This window comes from Lissotriton helveticus, chromosome 6 (assembly GCF_964261635.1).
Source record: "Lissotriton helveticus chromosome 6, aLisHel1.1, whole genome shotgun sequence".
Classification (NCBI taxonomy): domain Eukaryota; kingdom Metazoa; phylum Chordata; class Amphibia; order Caudata; family Salamandridae; genus Lissotriton; species Lissotriton helveticus.
The window spans coordinates 831099439-831120505 of record NC_136067.1 but is presented as its reverse complement, the minus strand read 5'-3'; positions in this window follow the sequence as shown (position 1 = coordinate 831120505).

Sequence of the window (21067 nt, the reverse complement as noted above, 5' to 3'; positions counted from 1 at the left end):
GAGTCGATGGTGTTCATGATCTCGCTGATGTCCTCGTCGTTGATGCTGGTCCATGAGAGCAGGTGGTTGGTGCAGGTGGTGGTCGTGGGGGTGGTGGTTGTTGGGGCGGTCGTGGCGTTGAAGCTGTTGTGGATGTCGGCGATCTTTCGGTGGAGGAAGGTCGCCAGTGCGTCGCACAGTCTTACAATTGCGGAATGTCGTTGGTGTTGGAGCTGGGGTTGGAGAGTTCCTTCACGATGTTGAAGAGCTCTTTGCTGTTGTGTGCGTTGTTTTCCAGGCGGTCTTTGAATGAGCCCCTCTTGGTGGTTCTGATGAGTTGATGGTGTCTACTGGTGGTGTTCTTGTGGGCTATGTAGCTGTCCGGTGTTCGTTCGCAGAGCCAGTTCTTCTCCAGTTTTCGGCATGTTTGTTTGGAGGCCTGGAGTTCTTCGGTGAACCAGGTGGCTTTCTTGTTGGTGTGGCTATTGGAGGGAGTCTTGAGCGGGGCGAGGGTGTTGGTGCAGTCGTTGATCCATTCTCTGAGGTTGTGGGCGGTGGTGTCGGGGTCGCAGGGGTAGGTGGGTAGGCTCTGGGCAAGGGTGGTGGTTAGCTGGTCTTCTGTAACCTTGCGCCAGCAGCGTTGAGGCATCTGTTGGGTGATTTGGTGCATGGTGGGCGTCCTGAAGGTGAAGTGGATGCAGTGGTGGTCGGTCCAGTGGGGTTCGGTGGTGTGATTGCAGGAGATGTGGGGGCTTGCGGTAAAGATGGGGTCCAGTGTGTGGCCGGCGGTGTGGGTTGGTGTTGTCACGAGCTGTCTGAGTCCGAGGTTGGCGAGGTTGGCGCTCAGGGTGGTGGAGTTGGTGTCGTTGTTATTCTCGAGGTGGAAGTTCCGGTCCCCGAGGAGGATGTAGTCCGTGGAGGCGAGGGCGTGTGTGCTGATGAAGTCGGCGATGGAGTCGCTGAACTGTGGTCGGGGTCCGGGGGGTCTGTAGCCGAGGGTTCCTCTGAGGGTGGTGTTGGGGTCGGTGTGAATCTGGAAGTGCATGCGTTCGGCGGTGCTGAGGGCATCGTCGGTGTTGGTCGAGACTCTGATGGTGTTCCTGTGGACAATGGCGATTCCTCCTCCTACGCCGTTGGTGCGGTCCCTTCGGGTGATCTTGTAGCCTTCCGGAATGGCTATGGCGATGTCGGGAGCTGAGTTGGGGTTCAGCAAGGTCTCCGTCAGGAAGGCGATGTCTGGGGAGGTAGAATCGAGGAGGTCCCATAGTTCAACGGCATGTTTTCGGGCGGAGCGGGTGTTGAGGAGTATGCATCTGAGGTAGTTGGGTCCTTCGAAGGTGGTTTTGCGAGCTGAGTGCTGGTGAAGCTGCAGTTCCGGTAGGTGAAGGGTCCTTGGGTGCACTTCGGGAGGGCCTGGTAGCAGGTGTGTTCTGGTCCGGGGTTGAGTGCGTGGAGGGTGCTGACATCCTAGCGCTGTCAGTTGTTGTGGTGTTTGCGGGGGCCAGGGCGCAGACGGGCGCAGACGGGCTTGCCTTTGGCGCGCCAGCGGCGCGGCCACGCAGCGGCCTCCATATAAGGGTAGGTGGGAGGGAGGAGCAGCTGGGAGGTGGGAGCGGGGCAGCCTATGGGTGAGAGAGGGGGCGGGCCGGAGGGAAGCAGCAGCGGGAACGGGGGCAGAGCAGGGGTGCTGGCGGCAAAAAAGGGGGGGCAGGGACACACAGTAAACAGAGGCAATAAGGAGAAAACAAAATTACAGTAAAGAAGAAAAACAAATCAAAATACCAGGAAGGGCACAGAAGAAAAAGTGGGCAGCAGTGATAAGTAATGAAACAGGCACTGAACGAAGGGGAGGAGCAGCGAACTTACGGCGGCAGCGGGAAAGAGGCACTGACACAGCCTAGGTGCTGTGTGGCGTGTGGAGCAGCCCGACCGTATATTTTTATATCCGCTGCCATGATTTATAGAATTAATCATTTTGAGATTCAAAGGAGCCATTTTTGCCACCATAACTTCCTTTTTACTTGAGCTAGACTAGGATGTAGGGGTAGTAGTCACACCCAACGGAGGGTGGGGTAGGGAAATATTGACCAGGAATCAGGGTCGTCGGATTTAGTGGGGAAAGGTTATTCAGGCAAACTTTGCTGGTAATCTCCATAGTGCATGTGTTCACGATTGTAGTATCTGTCTAAACAATGACAAAAGTGATGAGGAGCTTTTGCCTACCTTTTATAGTATTTGTGGGCAGGCTGCTAAAGATCTTCGCACACCGGAGGGTAAAGTAGATGTTGTGGGAGAAAGATGATTTGACCATAAATGCTCAAAGGCCTTTCCGGACCTGATGAGGGCTCTGAGTCTTACCCCAGGGACAGAAACAAGGTTGCAAGGAGGAGGAATGCATATACATTGGCACTGGCACAAACAAATGAAAATTTTAGCCTGGGATGTCCTCCTGCAGGAAAGTGTTCTGAAGAACGGTGGGTGGTGGGCGGTAGGAGGTGGTGAACCCCCCATTCTTTAAGGGTTCCAGAAATTATATGTTGAAGTGTATTATTGCTCTGGGCATCTGGGTCTCACATTTCCAGCGAATTTATTATATCAATTTGGTGTAGACTCAGATTTCAGACCAGGGTGAATGGCACAGGGCTTACACACTGGATCTGACTGAGACAGAGATCTTTAATGCTATTGAATCTATGCCGCAGGAGAAGACACCAGGCTCTGATGGGGTGCTTGCGGACTTATTTAAAACAGAGCCATTCGTATGGGAGAAAATGTTAACCCAAAGTTGACAATGCTGCCTGTAGGAAAGGTATCCTGCAGTACTGGTTTAAGGCTATAATTGTTTTTGAGTTTAAAAAGGGCCTTAGAACTGAACCTAAATGCTACCGACCAATTTCCCTTAAAGACTCAACATTTAAGGTCGTTGGAAAAGTTATTCTCTCTAGGTTAGTGGATTGTCGGAGCCGAATAATGTTATCTCTGGTCTTCAATACGGGTTCAGGACGGGAAAAGATACCCTGGACCAATACCTGAACCTGCATTTGAACGGCCCTTTGAGGCCAGACAGATAGTAATACAGGGCTTAATCCAATCTCGCCTCGATTTCAACAATGCTCTGTACCTGGGGGCACCGGAGTACACTTTACAAGTACTGCAGCGTACCCAAAACTGTGCAGCTCGCACTTTGCTGGGAACTCCCTGCAGAACCTCAATAAAATCTGGCCTAAGAGCGTTGCACTGGTTGCCCATTAGAGAGAGAGTCAAGTTCAAGGCTATGTGTATTGCCCATCAGGCTTATTGGAAATCTGGACCAGAAATTAACCACCCTCTGGTACTACCCTACCAACCCACTAAAGCCCTTCGCTCCTCACATGCCTTCTTAGCTCAAGTTCCCAGGATCCGTAGAGTGAGGGCTGGAGGTCGATCCTTTGCTTATAAAGCCCCTAAACTATGGAACACTCTACCCCTCCATCTTAGAGCGGACCCAAGTCTGTTGAGCTTCCGCAAACAGCTCAAGACTTTCTTGTTTAATTAGTGGGACTCTTTATTTTTCCATGCTCTTTCTTTCTGAACGCACCGTGGTAGTTTTAGCGCCTGGACGCCTCAGGGCAGCTGTTAGCGCTTAATAAAACTGTTTTTCATTTCAATATACGGTTGCAAAGAAATTTATTTTGCAGATGGCTTTTATGGATCTCACCTCCGTGTTTGATTGAGTTAATAGATCAAAAGTGTGGAGGATGATGATCGATATCGGGCTGGACCGACACATAGTTAATTTTCTCTGGGATTTACATCTGGATCTTGCTTTCTTGATGAGGTAAGACCAGGCAGGGAGTCCATCTAGAGCTGTTAAATTATCTAGTGGGGTCAGACAAGGCTTCATCTTGGTGCTGTTTTTATTTATTTTATATATGAATGGCCTGGGTTCTGAGCTGTGTATGGTTTGCAAGGACATCTCGAGGGCTAGCTCACAGTTAGTGCCCGCCCTCCTTTATGCGGATGACACTGTCCTAATTTCTAGGACTGCAGTAGGATTGCAACAGTTGGTCAGCTGTTTTGTGGCTTTTATGAGTGCCCTGAATCGGAGCACCGATTATTCCAAATCGCATATAATGGTTGTTGGTTCCAGGAAACACTTGAAAAAAGGCTTTCGTGGTGGTAGGGACGTGACCAGGGAACTCACCTTTTCCTACCTGGAGCTCCCTTTGGATAAGAACTGCTTGTGGGTTACCCAAAGGAAGGAAAAAAGAAACGCTTTCTCAAGAGCTGCAGCCGATACCTTAGATTTTGCTAAAAGGTTGGGGGCTAATCCGGTGCAGGCTATTTCTAAAGTATATCAGGCCAAATGTACCTCGATAGCCAGTTATTGCAGCAACATCTGGGGTTATTTGGATATGAGGAACATCCAGATAGTTGAAAATAAATGTTTGAGAAAGTTGCTAGCCATTCCACAGACAGTACCTGCATATATAGTGCACGAAGAGCTGGGGCTGGGGTATATAAGTGACCGGCTAGCACTCGCCCCATTACTCAGATGCATTAGGCTATGGTGTAATCCGGTGGGTCCCCTCAATCGAGTAATTATTGCACACTGTTCGTCAGTAGATCAGGCATTATATATCCCGTGGATTAAATACATCAAGGATATCTCATATAAATTGGAACACCCTGATTTATTTGAGAACCAGTATGGTATCATCAAGAAAGATCTGAGTTGAGCTAGGCCGCATTTCTTTTGTATTATGAGCCTACATAGGGAGGACGGTCTTCAGTCCTGTGAGAATAGTGTTTTCTGAAGTGCATCCTTCTGATCTCTCTCTGGAATCTGCAGTAGAGGTACACTGAGGTTCACGAGAGAGTGCTCTATTACTTTAGAGGGCACCTGGAAAGAACGTGTTCAGGGTTTGAATCTTCTTGACACTGTGGAAAAGTAAATTTTGCCATGTTCTGTGTCCCTACGTGTCCCCATCTTATGTTATGTGTGCATGATTAATATGCATATGTATTCCCCATGTTTGATTAAAGACGCATTTACAGTTGTGTCCATCTCTAGTATGCCAGTTTCCAGTTCTCGTGAAAGCTACGAGTATCAGGCCTATGTAAAGTTACGTTGCCACGTTTCCCAGTGTGCACGTTATTTCATTGAAAAGTCCCCGTTTCTAGGCCTCAAAAGGGCCCGGACACCAGATTCAGCTCCTGTCTCCTGAGCCCTCGCTGAGGAGCGATACAGCCCCCACCTGTATTCCTGACCCTTCACTTACTTCCTGCCTCACAGTGCCCGGCTCGGCCTGGCCCTGCCTCCGAGTCTGCCAAGAGTATGTTATGATTCTAGTTATCAGTCCAGCCCTCCTTCTCTGCATTCCTAAGCTACTGAATCGCATCAATAGTTTCAGTCATCGTCTAGCCTTTACGTCTCCATGTAAGAGAAATACTGTATTAATGGTCATTTCATATTCTTCAACACGCACTACATGTAGAATAATGCATGCACCAGTCTTAGAGTCTGTTAGCCTTTACCCCGATAACTTCTGGATTCTATCAACATGTTCTCTAAACATCAGATACTAGATAGTGTTTGGGTACATGTCGCCCTGACTCTCCAGACTTCAGTCTCTGCTCCTAGCGCAGAAGTCATAGCCCCCAGCTTCTCCTAGTAACACGTCATTGTCAGTTTGCGCGCACCACTAGGTTAGAGGTCCCGGCTCCTTAGGTAGCCCCCTCCATGTTTCCGCCCCATTTATGACATATTCTGTTACGTTTACATCACATGTCTATGTATACGCCTCCTGTTACACCTCTTTTCACCCTTATCTTTCGCGACTGCTATTGACCACACCCACTGCTCCGCCTATCGTATGTATTGTAATGCAATTGTTTTAGTATATATACTTGTGCACTGTTATTAAATGTTACGCCAGCGCCGATTCCGATCCTGCCCCCGGCAGCGCTGCCATCCTATTCCTGTGCAGGTTGTCCTTATGCTGTATTAAACCTGCAAACTCCTACTACCTCGAATCTTGACTCTTATTTATTGAGCTATCTGTTATTACTATGCCCAGTCAAAAATAGATCCGGTATTATTTATTTATATACCACATAATGGCGCCCGAATAGGGACTTGCCCTTTCCCCACGCGCCGGTGAAGCCACGTATGCCCCCTGACCCTCTGCAGCCGTGACGGAACCATACCGTGCACGTGCAGATATTTCTGCTTCAAGTATCCCTCAGGCCCACGGAGGAGACGGAGGTTGCGGTCCAGCATCCAGACGAGGCGGTGGAGGAACGCGGCGAGTCCCGACCAGAGCCCAAGCCGAGAGTCCAAGGTCCGAGGTATCCGGAGGCCCACCCGTAACAGAAGTCCGAAGTGTGTCCGTCCGGCGTCGAAGCAGTCCAGTCCAGTCCGAGGCCTTCCGTTCTTGCTGCCCGGTGAGTACCGTTGCTGGGGTAGTATCTAGACAGGGTCAATCTAATTGACTCTGGTCCGTGGGTTTGGTGGTACACAGACCCAACACGAAGTGTCCACTCCGGTGGATGCGGGTCCTGACGTGTCTCTTTATGAGACCGGTAAGTTTCGTACTGTTTCAGCAGTGCATCTAGTCTCTGTTCTAGTCAGTTCTGTTCTCGAGACAATTCATGGATTCTGTTTTCAGTATTCCAGGTAGTATTCTGTTCGAACTGTTATTTTAAATGTCATTCATGTATTTTAATGTCGTGGTATGAGAGTGGTGTAATTATCGTGTTCATTGTGTATTGTATTGTGTCTAGATTACAGTTCAGTCATGCCTTTGTTTTCCAAACTACGTCAGTTAAAAACAAGAAAAGGTCTGTTAGAAGCAGCGGTTCCTGTCCCGCCTAGGGACAGTCCAGGTCACTTTATGTATCAGAAGCATGGCATAAGTGCCATATTGTATCTAGATTTATGGGTAGAGTACACCAAAGAGTTAGAAGAAAAGTATAGATGGCCCGTATCAGGTACGTGGGATGCCGAGTGCATCATGCGAGTAGAAGAAGCATTATGGAAAAAGAAAGCCAGACAGTCACAGAAAGACGCCATCGAGTTATGGCGCAAAGAATCTCATAAAAGAACCGAAAAAGAAATCAGAAAGTCAGAATTAGGTAGAGAATCCTTAGAACGAGCCCAAGAAAGGGAATTAATCGAGATAGGTGAACGAGTTAAAACCGAACAGTCAGACAGACAGAGGAATGCCCTTATTAAGGGTATGTATCCTCTTCTTGCCGAGGGCTTGCCAAAAGCGACCCCGGAGGCATCCAGCAATTTTCCGCCACCATTAGTTCCGATCAAGTTACGTCACAAACCGACCGCAGCTGATATTTTTATTTCGTCCTATTTGGACGACACAGTCCCGGAATATGCAAATCCTGTTCCGCCAGTTCCTGTAAATAATGTAATTCCTGCTCCTCCAGACACCGGGGCACCTTTTGCAGTACCTGCTACGGTACCCCCGGTCCAGCCCATAGTACAACTTCCCGCCACATCAGTCCCTCTGCCAGCACGAAGAGTATCAGTCGACGATTCTAGTCTAGGGGCCGCAGGAGGAGGTCCTCCTGGTACCCCGCCACCACACCAACGTGTAACGTTAGTCGAGTTACATGAACGTGCGTTACAGCGTACGCCCAAATATAAGTCTGTTGCAGACATCCGACGAGCTCTTACTGAATGCCGCTATGATCCAGTCACAGGCGATGATAGTACGGTTATATATTCCATACGTGTAAGACGGGTGACCGGGTATTTGGACACCCTACCGGACATGAAAGAAGATCTAGACAGAATATATCGTTTCATCCGTACAGGGGATGATCCAGAAAGTATTGGCGAAGCCATGTCTCAAAGGAAAGCTGAGATCCAGCTCATGATATTAAAGTTTCTGATTAATTGTTTAATAAGGGAACAAGATTATCCGACCAAAGATCCGGCCGAAATGAGAACCCTGACAAGGTGGAGTGATAATATAGCCGAGGGTAAGCACAGAACTATCAGTAGTATAGAGAGTATGTACAAGAAAATTTGTAAGGAAATAATAAGGTTACACGAACAACGTAAAACAGCACAAGTAAGCGAGAAAGAGAATGACTCTCCTACAGAAGAGGTAGAGGACGAGAATACCGCCAGAATAGCGTATGTAGGAAAATCTAGATTTCCAGACCGCCATTTACGCCTAGAACACCAGAAAATCTTTCATCATCCGGCACCAGAACAAGGTTCTCTAGAACAAGTATTTCAAGCTACCGATCACATTTTGAAATCACGAATCTGTTATAGTGAATTAAGTACTATGCATGAACAAGAACTAGCCCGATCAGCAGTCCGATGGACTACTGATTCTACCACTTTTCCAGACGAAATAGTGGCACAAATGTTTCTGAAATTGCCCCCAGCCGAGCAGCGACTGGTGGGTATGTATATGATTCAGCACCTCATCACATTGTATGAGGGTCAACATTCTGATCCAGGTCCGTTACATGATGTCCTGAACGAGTTACTCCAGTATAGATGGAAAGGTTTAGGTACCGATTTAATTAGTGGCATTCTAGAACAGCGCCATAAATATAGTATGTTTTTGAACCCGCATTTTGGTCATGTCTCACCTCCAGAAAGTAAACCGTTTTACATAGATAGACAGAATCCGTTACGAGAAGTACACCCAGTCAGGACAGCAGATGGTGAAATGCAACGAGTATTTGTTTACACCCCGATTACAAAAATGGAACTCTTAGAGATGAAGAAATTAATTCCTTGTCATGACAAAGATCCAGCAGGGTTCCACCGAGAATTAAAGGACATGCTCCGTATGGGAGAATATACGTATCCAGATATTATTAAAATGTTAAAAGTCCTGTTGCCTGCGGGCATATATGAGAAACTCAAGGAAAAAGAATGGGAGGTGGGAGAGAAAAAGATCGATTGGGCAGTTCTAGAAGCTGAAGATAAGATACGAGTACCAGGTACCGGTCTTGGAGAGAAATGTAAAGAATTACCAGAACTGTTAATACAAGTTTTGCCCAGATTGTTAGCCACTAAAAAGGAAGACTGGGATGCAATCTCAGCCTGTAAACAGAAACAAGATGAAGATACTAGTGATTTTTATTCTAGATTTGAAAAAAGTTTTATTATAAACAGTGGATTGAAGACGAGTAGCGAGTCATACCCTCATCTTTTTGTTACTAAATTAGTCGAGAATTCAAGTCCACAAGTTAAGAATCGAGTTTTGAAAGTCGAAAGTACATGGCAAGCTAGTACCCCGTCCCAGATGTTACAGATGCTCCAGTATCATCAGAATAGAATCAGAGAAGAGCAAGAACACGAGAGAAAACGTATGAAAGACACGAAAATGAAAGTACTAGTTGCACAATCTATTCCACAAGACAGTCAGAAGAGGGGTCCGAATCAAGCCAGTCATCCTGCAGCTCCCGTTAAAGGGACATGCAATTATTGTAAACAGCCAGGTCATTTTATAAACGAGTGTGCAGTTCTGAAACACAATATAGCTACTGGTAAAACTAAAGAAAGACCACGTCCGCCTAGACAAGAACAAGTTTCACAGACTTCTCAGCCACAGAATGCACAACAGACAGTTCCAGCACCGCAGCCTATTGCTGCAACACAGCATGTTACACAGCAAATGTACCAGTATGCCCAGTCTGAGTATCCAGAGTATCAACAGTATTCATGAAACAGCCTAGAGAGGGAGGTAGGCTTGCCTCTCATCGAGATTCCTGTAGATCAAGAGGGTCCCTATGTTCATAGTCAAGTATTAGGGAAAGACAGAAAGTTTCTGATTGATACAGGGGCAAGTAGGACTACCATAAGTCACGCCGAAGTTCCAGGGGCTCCGCTCTCAGGCTCTAGAAATGTTTCCCTTGGATTTTCAGGAAAGCCTATTGTAAACGAGATTTCAAAGCCAGTTACTCTAGAAGTAGGTCCATTGTCCCGCACTACTGATCTATTACTTACGAAGTCATGTCCAGAAAATTTGTTAGGCATTAAGACACTGAAAGAATTAGGTGCAGTCATATGTTGTTCCCCCGAGGGAATACGCTTGTTTTTACGTGACTTCAAGGGTCACTATGTATTACGAGATTTTGATTCGAGATTGTCTAATGTTCCGCAGCATCTATGGGCGCAAGGTCCAACTGATGTTGGCTTCATGCAAATCACACCCCATCGTGTGACTCTCAAGCCAGGTGTAGTGTTACCACGAATCAGACAGTACAGATTACCACCTGAGGCTGTAGCAGCCTTATCCAAAATTATTGACGAGCTCATGGCTCAAGGAGTAGTTGTAGAAACTGACTCCAATGTATGTAATTCTCCGATCATTCCAGTCATGAAACGTACTGATCCAAATGCACCCCCAGTATATCGATTAGTGATTGACCTTCGAGAACTCAATAAATGTATTATTCCCCAGTACCCAGTTGTCCCAGATATCTCTTCCCTATTGACAGCCATTGATTCCGAAGCCTCATTTTTTACAGTCATAGACCTCAAGAACGCGTTTTTCAGTGTCCCCATTCATCCAGACAGCCAGTTTCTTTTCGGATTTTGTTTAAATGGAAGGAGCTATAAATTCACACGAGCTCCTCAAGGTTTCACAGAAAGCCCTAGTATTTACAGTCAAGCACTTAAGAGACAACTAGACAACATTCACATGCCAACAGACACTGCCCTGCTCCAGTATGTCGATGATCTACTGATCACAGCCCGTTCTGAACGTGCTTGCGAGCGAGCATCACTTACAGTCTTGTATTTCCTTGCCGAGATGGGGCACAAGGTGTCCCCTTCGAAGCTTCAATTCTGTGTCCAGCAAGTGATCTACTTAGGCCACTTACTGTCCAAGTGGGGTAGGCAGTTGACACCTGATCGTATCCAGTTAATAGCGAGTCTTCCTCAGCCCAAGACCCAGAAGGAGGTACGTGCTTTTATCGGCCTTACTTCTTATTGCAGACAATGGATTCCTCAGTATGCATTTCTAGCCAAACCACTGATACAGTTAACGACACAGGAGGCAGCCGTATCGACTGTCCTCCCTTGGACATCTGAACATACACTTAGTTTCAATGAGTTAAAGAAAGCTCTATGCCAAGCTCCTGTTTTAGCTACACCAAACTACAGTAAGCCTTTTACACTTTTCGTCACAGAACGTGATGGTACAGCATTATCTGTTCTCACGCAGGATCAAGCAGGACAATACAAGCCCTGTGCTTATTTTTCGAGCACATTAGATCCAGTAGCCCAGGCTCTGCCTGCGTGCCTCAAGTCAGTTGCAGCCACAGCACTGGCTATCAGACAAAGTGATTCCATAGTATTAGGACATTCCTTGACAGTACAAGTTCCACACTCCGTGGAAGTTCTTTTAAACCGAACACAGACTCAGCACTTGACAATTGCACGTTTAACAGGTTATGAACTGACACTGTTCCAGCCACACATAGAAATCAGACGCTGCAACGTTCTAAATCCTGCTACACTGTTACCGTCAGTTATTTCGAATCCTGCCACACACGACTGTGTGAAAGTAGTTAACACTATGACTAAGCCAAGACAAGATCTGACAGATATTCCATTACCAGATCCCGACCTGACACTTTATGTGGATGGTTCATGTATGAGAACAAGTACAGGAGAACTAGTAGCCGCGTATGCAGTGACTACTGACACTGAAGTTATAGAAACACACCGTATTGACACCCTGTCTGCTCAAGCAGCAGAGCTAGTTGCTCTGACACAAGCCTGCATTCACGCCAAGAACCTGAAAGTTAATGTTTACACAGATTCACGCTACGCATTCGGAGTTGTACACGACTTTGGAGTGCTCTGGCAGGAGAGAGGTTTCATGACTTCTCATGGAACCAAGATTCAGCATGGTCTCCTTATTCAAGCTCTGTTAGATGCCATACATTTACCGACATCTATTGCTATCATGAAATGCAAAGCACATACGAAAGTTACTGACATTATTTCTCAAGGTAATGATCTAGCAGATCGCACAGCCAAGCTTACAGCACAGACTCCAGACATGTCAGTTAATCCGACACAGACACATACTCCAGATCCGACTACCTGTATGACAGTTAAGGACCCTACTCAAGATGTCATAGATATCCAGTTACATGCTACTCCCGATGAAATCAAGAAATGGTCCGAACAAGGAGGGGTCCAGACAGATCAGGGATGGGTAACGAAGGGAAAAGCCACATGGTTTCTCCCCGACTCTATGGTTCAAGTCATTATCAATACCGCACATAGTCCAGCACACTTAGGAGAAAAAGCTATGTTAGACAGTATCCAGAACATTTGGTTTAACAAGCATTTACGAGCTGCAGCCAAGCAGAAAGTCCGTACCTGTATGATATGTTGCCAGTTTAATCCAGGTAAAAGTGTCCCGGTGGAACAAGGTGGATTCCAACCCCCTGACCACCCTTTTGAGGTCCTCCAGATGGATTATATTCAGATGGAGCGATGTCGAGGTTTCAAGTATGTCCTTGTAGTTGTATGCGCTTTGTCCAGGTGGACAGAAGCATATCCAGTTCCAGATTACACAGCCGCGACCACTGCCAAGCAGTTGGTTCGTGAATTCTTCCCCCGTTATGGACTCCCTAGGGTCGTATATTCTGATAACGGCCAGCCATTATCATCTGAACTGATGAAACACGTTTCCCTTTTGTTAGGGTACCAGTGGAAGTTCCATTGTGTACGCCATCCTGAAGCAGCCGGTCTAGTAGAGAGACATAATCAGACCCTGAAAATACGTATTGCTAAAATCTGTCAAGAAAAAGGTGTAGACTGGTTAGTTGCTCTGCCAGTCGCTCTGTTTTATATGCGCATGGTCGCACATTCCAGATCAGGTCTGTCCCCGTATGAGGTCGTATTCGGCCGCCCCCCTAATATGTGGGGTACACCTAGACCTCGAAGTATTACAGATGTTTCAAGTAATATGCTGACAGATTACCTAGCTTCCTTGATGTCTGCCCTACACTCTTGTCGTTCACAGGTTGCCGCCGCATTTCCAGACAATACCGAGGTGGCACCGCATGAAATCGTTCCCGGAAATCTGGTTCTTGTAAGGAACTTTGATCGTTCAAGTCCGCTGGAGCCCCGCTGGAAGGAGCCCAAGCAAGTCCTCCTGGCCACCCGTACTGCCGTCAAGCTGGAAGGCAGGAAGGGCTGGGTGCATTTGTCGCATGTAAAGAAATTTTATGGACTAAAGACCGTTTCCAAGAACATTTCCCAGGATTTTAAAGACTGCCAAAGTACTATTCTCAAGGACTGTCCCGCAAATGACATTGATACGAAACCCTCCCTGTTAGAGAAAACTCCGCAGCAGGAGTATAAGTTAAAATTAAGGTCTAGTAAAATAAGTCAGCCAGTTTGATTGTCTAAGTCCTCCCCTAGGTGAAACGGTTAGACCGGTTTCTGACATGTATAAAATAGACCCCCATAGAGAGAGAGTTAGTGAGAACTCTAAAAGTTGCATTATTATTTTATGTTTTCTGCTATATCTCAGCCTTATGATTACCTGCATAAGTTATGCATTGTATTTATATTTTCCAGTTTCTCATGTAAATAAGTCTTCTAATACTACAGTAGAGCATACGTTTAGTGATCTGCCTCCTCATGAACTATCTTATCGTCTTGCTATGCGAAATAATTCCTTTATCCGCATGTTACATTATTCACACCAGACCAGCAATGCCACTAATTGTTGGGTGTGTGGTCGACTCCCCCCTTTCCAGACACCGAAGGGAGTTCTGCCACTGTTTCCTTATCCATTTTCACATAACGGTTCATGTGGAGCATGGTCCACGTTAACGTCATCCTCAAATGATATGTCCTTTCTGAACAGTACATGTTTTCCAGACAAGCAAGGTCTTCCCCACAGAACAGGGTTAGATCTAGAAAATGAAGTTTATAATTTGGGTAATTATTCTTCGAATTTCATGGTCCTGAATGTTCAGTCTGATACTACTCCAGACTTACCTGCTATGTCAGTATTACCAGTCAAAGGTGAATTATGTGTCAGAAAGAATGGTTCCGTACATGTAGGACATAGTGATTGTACTACTATTGTCAAGTATAGTGACAGTGGGAAATCTATTTTCAAAGCTTCACGTCATTCTTATTTTGTTTGTGGTCAGACCGCATATGTTCGTCTGCCCCTCGATTGGGAGGGAACCTGTTACATTGCCTTCCTACTGCCACCAGTTTTTCTAGCCCCACCTGACTATCATAGGAACTCCCACCTAGTACATACTAGACACAAGAGAGACCTCCCGATTGTTGATTATACTGAAACTGCTCTAGAACAATACATAGATATCAATAAAGGTGTCTTTCCCTACTTAGGTACTATTGTGAATAGTAAACTGATACGTAGATTAACCAGAACACTTGAAGCAGTAGTGATTGAGACTACCTCTGCTCTAGGTAACTTAACCGAAGAGCAATCCTTTATGAGAATTGTCGTGCTCCAGAATCGTCTCGTCCTTGACGTCATACTGGCCGATAGGGGCGGGGCATGTAGAGTCATCGGATCTAGTTGCTGCATTTTCATTCCTAATAACGCGCCGTCTGTTTATTCAGCTAAAACCAGACTCCATAAAATTGCCCATCTGTTACACCAAAATCCAGGCACCTGGACATGGTCCGGTTGGTTCTGGAATATAATTTCCGCCTGGGGATGGAAAGTGTTGTCCTTTCTAGGTATTGCAGTAGCGATCATATTTAGTTGCTGCCTCTGTATACAATGTGGCCCTGCGATTTGCGGCATTTGTGCTACCTCTTGTATTCCTAGTCCCAAGTCCCGTTCTAAATCCAGTTCCAAGAAAATTCGAGACGAGCAAATGATACTGTATGAAATAGTAGATGGTATCATGAATATTGATGTTTCCTGATGGAAACGTAGTGACAAGGAGGGAATGTGGAAAAGTAAATTTTGCCATGTTCTGTGTCCCTACGTGTCCCCCATCTTATGTTATGTGTGCATGATTAATATGCATATGTATTCCCCATGTTTGATTAAAGACGCACTTACAGTTGTGTCCATCTCTAGTATGCCAGTTTCCAGTTCTCGTGAAAGCTACGAGTATCAGGCCTATGTAAAGTTACGTTGCCACGTTTCCCAGTGTGCACGTTACTTCATTGAAAAGTCCCCGTTTCTAGGCCTCAAAAGGGCCCGGACACCAGATTCAGCTCCTGTCTCCTGAGCCCTCGCTGAGGAGCGATACAGCCCCCACCTGTATTCCTGACCCTTCACTTACTTCCTGCCTCACAGTGCCCGGCTCGGCCTGGCCCTGCCTCCGAGTCTGCCAAGAGTATGTTATGATTCTAGTTATCAGTCCAGCCCTCCTTCTCTGCATTCCTAAGCTACTGAATCGCATCAATAGTTTCAGTCATCGTCTAGCCTTTACGTCTCCATGTAAGAGAAATACTGTATTAATGGTCATTTCATATTCTTCAACACGCACTACATGTAGAATAATGCATGCACCAGTCTTAGAGTCTGTTAGCCTTTACCCCGATAACTTCTGGATTCTATCAACATGTTCTCTAAACATCAGATACTAGATAGTGTTTGGGTACATGTCGCCCTGACTCTCCAGACTTCAGTCTCTGCTCCTAGCGCAGAAGTCATAGCCCCCAGCTTCTCCTAGTAACACGTCATTGTCAGTTTGCGCGCACCACTAGGTTAGAGGTCCCGGCTCCTTAGGTAGCCCCCTCCATGTTTCCGCCCCATTTATGACATATTCTGTTACGTTTACATCACATGTCTATGTATACGCCTCCTGTTACACCTCTTTTCACCCTTATCTTTCGCGACTGCTATTGACCACACCCACTGCTCCGCCTATCGTATGTATTGTAATGCAATTGTTTTAGTATATATACTTGTGCACTGTTATTAAATGTTACGCCAGCGCCGATTCCGATCCTGCCCCCGGCAGCGCTGCCATCCTATTCCTGTGCAGGTTGTCCTGTTCCTGTCCTTATGCTGTATTAAACCTGCAAACTCCTACTACCTCGAATCTTGACTCTTATTTATTGAGCTATCTGTTATTACTATGCCCAGTCAAAAATAGATCCGGTATTATTTATTTATATACCACATCATCTCGATTGGGAAGGTCAGAGGAAATGCAAAGATATTTAGTAAGGTCCATTCTGAAGGTAGGAGCCACTCTGCTTTATGTCTTTCGACAAGCCATCGTCATCGATAGCTGGTACAAAATCAATCAAAGATGAACATAGCTGAACTTAGTTTCTGAATATGAGTTTGCCCAGAAAAGGATATACATATTGAAAGCATTGAAACCTTACTCTTAATGCCAGAAGTGTTTAGAACTGAGCCAGCATGTAGGGAAGACAGCAAAATGAGCTCATAGTTTGCATTCTCCTGTGGAGTGAAGAGCATGTTGAGGACCAAAATCGCAGTCATTATCAGTACCTGATTTGGGCAACATTAGGAACAATTTCTGTGTGTTGATGTAAGCCAAGAGAAAAGACAGATAGTGCTTTGTAGAAGCTCTCGCCTCAATGGAAATTAAATAGTGTGTTAACCAAGACACACTTACGTTCCTGCAAAGTTTTAAGAAATAATGTTGCCACGTGGAGCTGAAGGGACAGTAGTAGGTTTATTACCATCATATGCAGAGGTCTGAGCGTGCCAGCCACCACATCCTGGCAGACATTTCTCTGTGTGTGACTTAATACATGCCCATCTCATAACAATTTGCTAGACTGAGATACCAGGAACAGGTCAGATTCCAGCAGAATAGGGATGCACCAGTGAGTAAGAAAAGCATACAGAGAGTAGATAGATGTAGGGAAAGAGTAGAGTTATATAAAGTATTCATTTGTACACACACATGCGTTGGACTCCAGCAACAATACCGTGCAAATACATATTATAGAATACAGACAAGGATGCAGAGGATGGGTGAGATGGTTCGACAAGTGACAGTGCAGGTTCTTACATCCCAAAGCACAAAGGCAAGCACCAGGGAGGTGGGTAAGGGCCTTTCATACTGAACCAAAGAGAGCTCAGCATGAAGGGCCCTGAGGTCGGGGCTAAGGCTGCTGACTCTTGAAAGACTGAGACAAGTGGATAAAGATGTCACAGGTAACCGACTCATATGCAACACCTTCAAGACATGTCTGAAGAACAGAAGCACCAGGATCTAACATGTGGAAACGGATGTATGACATTACAACGCATGCTTTTACCACGCATGCTTTTACATCGCAGTTTTTACAACGCATACCATTACAACGCATAGCGCTTTGGGGTGCTGGATAGTGAATAGTTTAATTTACTATTCCAACTCCAGTCCCCGTGGATAGTAGGGAAGGTGTTGGATAGTAAATTAAATCTATTCCCTATCCTAGAGCGCCCCCCAGCGCAATACGTTGTAATGGTTTGCGTTGTAAAAGTTGCGATGTAAAAGCACTGCGTGGTAAAAGTTGCATTGTAAAGGATGTTTCCCTGTGGAAACTAACATGGGAGATGAAATTGCCTTGGCTGCACCAGCGCAGCAGAGATATTGGATCCTAACTCGATTGAAGCTGTTTTTAGAATCTACAGTTAGCCGCACTGCTTGTGGTCCAAGGTGCAGGGGCAATGGTATGATTCATAATGAGGAGGCTTGCAGTTTCTCCCCATTCTCCACCCAAGACATGTCTAGAAATGGGACTTCTTTCCTGTGGTCTTTCATTATAAGTGTGATAGACAGGCATCTAATGTTTCACCATGTAGGGCAGTTTTTATTTTATTTTTTATTTATTTAATGCGATTTTCTATAGCGCGAACTTTACCCGAAGGTGTCAGAGCGCTTTACATAAGAACCAGTTGCAAAACATAAGGACTTAGGATTACATGCGTTACAGAAAAAATTGCAAATGTACAAGATGTTAAGTCACACAAGGGAGAGATACAAACAGAAGGAAAAATTGCAAATGTACAAGTAGTAAGTCACTCAAGGAAGAGATACAAATGGATATACTCTAAGAGTCACATAGGAATGGTAGAGAGTACAAAGGTCTACTACATATACTAGGGATTAGAGTTATCTCTATATACATATAAATACACATAGTAGATTTTCTCAGGTCAAGACCCCAAAAAACCAGGAGAGCAGAGTTCCATTAAGTGGGGTCAGAGGGGGGGAGCAGTCCCAGCACCAAGGAAGGGAGGGAGGGATACAAGGGTATGGAGAAAAGGCAAATCAGAGGATCGTCAAGGGGGAAACGAGGGAAAAGGGTAAAGGACGAGGGAATGGACAAGATGGCGGGTCAGGGTCCAGAGAAAAGTGGCTGAGAACAGCAGCAAAATGGCAGCCAGGACAAAAGAATATGAGTGCCCATGCAGTGACTGCATGGGGACCCATATTCAAGCCTGGGGGACAGCAGAGCCTGCCTCAAGCTCAAGCTTTGGTAGGAAGAGCACAACCACCTTAAAAACAGCCTGGATGAGGAATGACAACTCATGTATGTGGATATGCTTTATTCAGCCCACCAACTGAACACATAACACATTTATTGCCATACATATTGCGATAACATTAGGTAATATCTCTCCTTTAGAGTCTACCCATAAAAAAGACACCATTTAAAATTGAGGGTGAAGGATACTATATTTGTGCGTTACATTACCCTTCTTCAAGATTCCACATCCTTTTGTGTGTGTGGATAACAAATGTCATCACTAATGATTACTATAGGTTGTGCTGTCCACAGTCTCTAAGAGTTGATATCAATCAAAATTTCTATTGAAATGGAAGTATTTTAGGATGACGCGTAGAATATCTGGTGCATTATTTTACCATAAGTTTGGTTCTGCGGTCTCAATTTTTTGGGTGGGAGATACAAAATATAGCATGTAGATTGCTGTACGATTCATGGCCTGATGTATAAAATACTGTTTCGACCAGTATTTTTGTGACTATTACAAAATTTTACAAACTTACCTATCTAATGTTAGGTCGGTTCATAACATTCGGAGCGATAAATAGTAATGAGATAGGTCGCAAATTGTGACTCGATAGTATCAGAGGCCCTGAAGGGCCTGGTGTTCGGATAGGGTCTGCAGACCACCATGTCTGTGGATGTCTTTCAATAAATTAAGCTATTCTTTAAAACTACAGCCTCCTTTCCTTACTCGTAAGCGGAGATGTATGAAAATATGTTTTCATGTTTTGAAGTGTTTCTTTAAGAGTTGGCAAAGGTCTCCTAAATGATTAGCTACTTTCCAACCAACTTTTTTTTCAATCACAATGAATGACTACAACCCCAACTCAAGAGCAAGTAATTTTTTCAATGTTTCGTAATCAGATTTTGGTAAATATTGATGCATCTCATATCGATTTGGTATTTGAAAGAGACCCCAACAACAATAATTCTCTAACCCCTAAAATGTGATTGATACATAGGAACATCCTATTTGGCGGTCACAAACTCATGAACGGAGTATTTGCATCCAACAAATAGCTTGTACATCTGGCCCTTTGTAGCACCACTGGTTGACATTATATTGGATAGAAAAGTCGAAAATGTTCCTGTAAATGAATTGACTATTCATCACGTTCTCACTTCCTTCTCTTTGGTAGATACTAAATATAAGGGCTAGTACACTGTAAAACATTTCATATCCAACGCAAATCAACTCTTATTAAAATTAGTCTCATACTGGGATGGTAAACTGAACATATTTCCAAATTTCTCAATAATTGTCCTGTATATCATTTAGTTTTATGGTCAGAATGCAAATGTAAAGGTTGATATACTGCTACGGTATTTTGTATCAAACAATACATATTTTTAAAAATCAGAGGGGAAGATTCACAGAACTAATCTGAGACAAAATCCTAAACTTACTACTTTTGGTATTCACAGAAGACATTTAGTCGTAGTGAAGTTAGGATTTTGTCTTGAATTAGGATTTTGTCTTAAATTAGGATTTTTTCTTAAATTAAACTTATGTTTGTCCTAAGTTTTGGTCTTAAGGCAAAATCCTAACTTAAGACAAAATCCTAACTTTACTACTACTAAATGCCTTCTGTGAATACCAAAAGTAGTAAGTTTAGGATTTTGTCTCAGATTAGTTCTGTGAATCGGCCCCATTATTGTTCGCATGTGAGAGAGACACATTTTTTCGCTTCTAAATATTGTTGTAACCTCCATGCCCAATTCATGCTCTTAAAACCAAATTCCTGGTTTCAATGTCTCTTCAAATTAAATGAAACAAGTCCATCCACACTTTTTCACTTTTCTTAAGACAAATCTTTATTGATTCTCTTCAATACAAATCCAAACCACACAGCCAACGTGTTTAACTCTGTTATCAGAATTTCTTCTGTTGTAAGACAATCTGATACCAAATGTCCTGGTTTTGCACTGTTATTAAGAAACAAATAAGCTGTGAGGATGTGCAATTTGTGTGTCAGTATTTAGATTATATACATTATGTATACAAGCATTTGCTGATTTGTAACTTGTGAATAACAAATGTTAATTGTTGATTTAATTTTATAAATATTGTGTGTGTTTACAGCCTTGGAGAAGTTCCAAAAAAGGAGTAAATGCGTTGGCTGAGTTTTTTGAGTTTTTACTGAAGAGAATCAAAAAAGATTTGTCTTAATAAAATTGGAGAAGCGTGGACGGATTTGTTTAATTCTCTTTCATGAATTTAAATCATTTATAAAAATGTTTTGAACTGACAAAATGTTCCTCTCTCACTTGTGAACAGTGATTTTTCAAAAAGTGTTTTGAAGGTTAACCTAGAGAGGTGAGTGCAGACGCCATATATTCAAGAAATACAACTTGGTTTGCAGCAGATCCTCAACCATCTCGTTATTATGAATAATACACAATTTGAAATGGCTTTGCATTGGGTGGGTGATGAGTGTATGTGCCTACATTAGATCGCTCTTCCTCGTATGGTCACAATCTTCTTTATGAGAAGATACCGAATATACTGGCTGATATGTTGTTCAGTGTTTGTTTTCATCAGCCCTTTAAAGGTTAAAACTATGCAAAACATCAGTTCAAATTAGATAGGTAAATAGAACAAGT